Source organism: Penaeus japonicus, unplaced genomic scaffold (assembly GCF_977035675.1).
Source record: "Penaeus japonicus unplaced genomic scaffold, GWHDUDI00000001_assembly GWHDUDI00000020, whole genome shotgun sequence".
NCBI classification, from domain to species: Eukaryota; Metazoa; Arthropoda; class Malacostraca; order Decapoda; family Penaeidae; genus Penaeus; species Penaeus japonicus.
Window position 1 is genome coordinate 35,425,499 of NW_028234422.1, and position 4,068 is coordinate 35,429,566.

The following is a 4,068-nucleotide window of genomic DNA, read 5'->3' on the forward strand; positions in this document are numbered from 1 at the left end:
AAATACACAAACCAAAAAGACTAAACACCCAGCACACACCGCCACAACACACACATATACTTATCCCAAACAAACAAAGCAGCAAACAATAAACAATCACACTGTCCAACCAAAGAACATTTCCAGACATACATGATTATAAATGCTTTAAACTTTGTTAATACATTATACAAGAAAGAAGCATACTACTGTAATTTAACTTTACTGATATGAAAATATATGAGAAAAAAGGACCATACATCAAATAATGTTCATACCATAACCTAATCCTTTATTACACCTCAAATTTATTTCCTAACTGAATATTCAGTCACAATTAAAAAGGAACAATTATTAACCATGTCTAGCATATCAGCTGATCACACTTTTCACTCACAGTATTTCAAACTGTTCCATACTTTCTCGTCTCCTCGGTCAGGATATGTGAACGATATGAGTATTGAGTACTGAGAGTCGTAACAAATGCATGCTCCCTTTGCTACATACACGTCAGTGGTAGAAGCCTGAAATTAAATGTAATATAAAATATATTTACATTTGTACACGTGAACAAAGGGGGGGGGGGGTAAATGTCCTAGACTAGATCGTTTTGACATACTTACATTTCTTCAGGTTGACTACATGTTTAACATAGAGGGGACATCTAGAAGAATGGAGAGGTTTTCTGCGCCTTCTGTATACACTTGCAAAAGAGTTGCAAAAAGAGAAAGAAACTCGGAAAAAAGCACTCTTGTGTTTTTGTTTTAAAAGATATATATCAAGACAAATAGTAAGTAAATACATAAGATAAAAAGGAAGGTGTGAGGAATCATTTGAAGCAGAGAACAAATAGAGACAAGGGAAGACCAGGAAATCATGAGTTGACTGACAAATAGGTTGTTTAATATTTTTTTTTTTTAGAAACTGCTGTGTCCAAAATATTCTATACAAACTTCTAAAGGTAATCATGAAGATTGGGTGCAATGAAATGGAAGAGAAAAAATATCAAAAGAAACACACAGAGATTCCATACAACCTGAAGGTTTTTTGTTAATTCTAAAAAATGTCTTAGAGTTCTTTTAAAATCAATATTTGATTATTGACGAAAGAACAAATATTCTCTATACATTTGGCTTTGGCAAAACTATTGTACATTTCGCTTCTAATTCACCCTTTCACAGAAATGATAGTAAGTGGACATTCAGATACTTAATCAATATTCATACTATACAGTCAGATCTCTGAATTTTACATTTGCCTCAAACAATATCTGGGAAAATGTTTGAAAGCCAACGCTTCACTTTGTATATAAAAAGCCCTTAAATTAATACTTAGTTGAAAAGTACCACCTATTTAACACATTTCATATTTCTGATCAAAGATATGAAAAATAAATCTCAAACTTTTTCTTCACTTTGTATGTTAGCCTTACAATTTATCATTTAAAATGCTGTGTGTTTGAGTCACTATTATCAAAAGGCAAAAATTTCACAAACAAATCACCAAAATTTAAGAATGCTTACATTACATATTTGGACTAAAAAAAGCACTGTACAAACTACAGTTTAAATAATACATGGCAAATGGGTCTCAGATGCCTTTACATATGAACAAACACAAAAATATAGACTCTGAGAAGCAACTTCAAGACAGATATATAAAGTAGCACTTCTTTAAACCTAAATATTTGCCTGCTGAGCTGCAAGTAGTTGTTGCACATAATACACACCAGTCCTGAGTTAGACAGCCAGAGCAAGGCAATGTGCCTCGGGAACAACAACAACAACAACAAGCTTCCTTAACTGTGTTTTTTATCTTTTTTTTTAGTGAATGGGGTTGAAGCTGATCAATTGCCTTCTCTCTTTCTCTCTCTCTCTCTCTCGCTCTCTCGTTTGTCTCTTTATCCCTGTACTTCGTATTTACCTGGTTATTTGTGTTGCTGTGTATTGCGATGTGTGTCTAATGCGTGATATTCCATTTAAAACAAAAGCTGAATTGAGTCACTCACATAAAATGTGTGTTTGCGAATGTACAGTTCATAAAGCGGAAACATGCATCATAAAATGTTAACTTGTACTGCAAATTTTCATGACTGTAACAGAACAATATATTTTTTTTTTCACTGAACGTTATCTGAATTGTTGCATTCGGGGATCACCCTTCTCTTTCCTGTCTTTATGGAAATATATGCATATGTGTGAGTGTGAGTGTGAGTGTGAGTGTGAGTGTGAGTGTGTGTGTGTGTGTGTGTGTGTGTGTGTGTGTGTGTGTGTGTGTGTGTGTGTGTGTGGTGGAAAGTGTGAGTGTGAGTGGCGTGTGAGGGTGTGTGTGTGTGTGTGTGTGGGTGTGTGTGTGTTGGTGTGTGTGTGTGTGAGTGTGTGAGGTGTGGTGGAGTGTGATGTGAGTTGTGAGTGTGAGTGTGGTGGTGGTGGTGTGAGTGTGAGCGTGAGTGGGTGTTGGTGAGTGTGAGTGTGAGTGTGAGTGTGAGTGTGAGTGTGAGTGTGAGTGTGTGTGTGTGTGTGTGTGTGTGTGTGTGTGTGTGTGTGTGTGTGTGTGTGTGTGTGAGTGTAGTGGGGTGTGAGTGTGTGTTGTTGAGTGAGTGTGAGTGTGTGTGTGTGTGTGTTGTGTGTGTGTTGTGTGTGTTGTTGTGGTGTGTGTGAGTGTGAGTGTGAGTGTGAGTGTGAGTGTGAGTGTGAGTGTGAGTGTGAGTGTGAGTGTGAGTGTGAGTGTGTGTTTGTGTAATGTGGTATTTGCAAATTAGTAGTAGAACTACTTTACTTTCATCCTCCAAACACATACAAGTGACTCCAGGAAAAAATGAATTTTACATGAATCTCAATTCATTTTTATTTCGTGACTGAGGTATTTTGTTGGCAAAGGATCCCTGCCAGTGTGTCACAAACAAAGCAAGTTACTTAAGGAGGATTCTTCCAGTCGCTGGCTTTATTCCTCGTTGGTATCCTTCTAGGACCAGTCAGCCAATGTTTCCTCTGCATCAAGCAAGTCAACCGAATAGAACGCTCTTTGCAACATACTAAAATTTTGGCTACCTGCAACAAAACAAAATCTTTGTATGATGCTTCAAGATGCAGCCATAAAGAAAAAAAATAAAAAAATAAAATAAATAATAATAAAAAAAAACATAATTTAGGCAAATCGTATAAAATCATAATTCCTTACAAGAGAAATGAAAATGCTGAACATTCCTGTAAAGATTATCGTGTTTCCGAACATCATAATTTTTATATCTTATAGAAGAAAACTAGCTCTCCCAGACGCTATGTCAATTATGAGGATAATTCGACACCGCAGAGTTCGGCGAGCATGTCATGTCATTCACGAGCTTCTATCATGCGTAAGCTTGCTCGACACAAAGCACACGTCCCTCATCTCATGAGCTTAAATCTTCATATACACAGTATATCCGAAGCCCTGTTTCTTCACGCCACCCAATTGTTCCTTTAGGCTTTTCATCATATTTACATAGTCACAGAACTAGCACAATACACATTTTTGGTTTTATTATATTGTCAGAACAATTTGCTTGGATTAAGTACACACAAACACACTGAGCAAAGAAAAAAAGACAACATAACTTGTGAAAAGCAATATTTTAGCAATATGTACAATTATCTATACACCGGTGTTATATAGATAACTTTAAGAATTACTATACTGTACAGAATGTAAAGCTACAAAAAGCCGTCCACTGACAACTAACTATAAAATAACTGGTTGTTATTTGTTCTGCTTAAGCTCCGCGGATTGGTGTCGCTGTCCTGCTGTCTGATGGCCGGTCGTATGGTGGTGTAGCGAACCACGTCGTGCTGAGGCTCCTGGCTGGAGGGCGAGAAGCACAGGTACGAGCCGTGGGGGGCCGACCGGTCCAGGTCGCCGTCAATGTCGTCGATATCTGCAAAGACACGTCGACGCCTTGAACATTCTGTCGTCAGCAAAAGAATATGTGATGTTTCGCTATTGGCAATCCTCTAAATCTATTGATTAACGTTTTATTCCTTCTTCCTCAGCCTCTAAAATATACCTGTTGCAAAAACAGAGGTAAGTGGGTCGTTAATATTCTTGGCTTCC

The 4,068-nt window shown here is 37.3% G+C and overlaps 1 non-coding gene across 1 annotated transcript; it reads right to left on the reverse strand.

Annotated features, from left to right (window-relative positions):
- Positions 1-2,813: 2,813 nt before the first annotated feature.
- Positions 2,814-4,067, reverse strand: LOC122244174 (uncharacterized). The gene is made up of 2 exons (XR_015191972.1): positions 4,022-4,067; positions 2,814-3,892 (listed from the first exon to the last, which is right to left on the reverse strand). It is a non-coding gene; the product is annotated as an uncharacterized LOC122244174 (transcript).
- Between the last annotated feature and the right edge of the window lies 1 nt (position 4,068).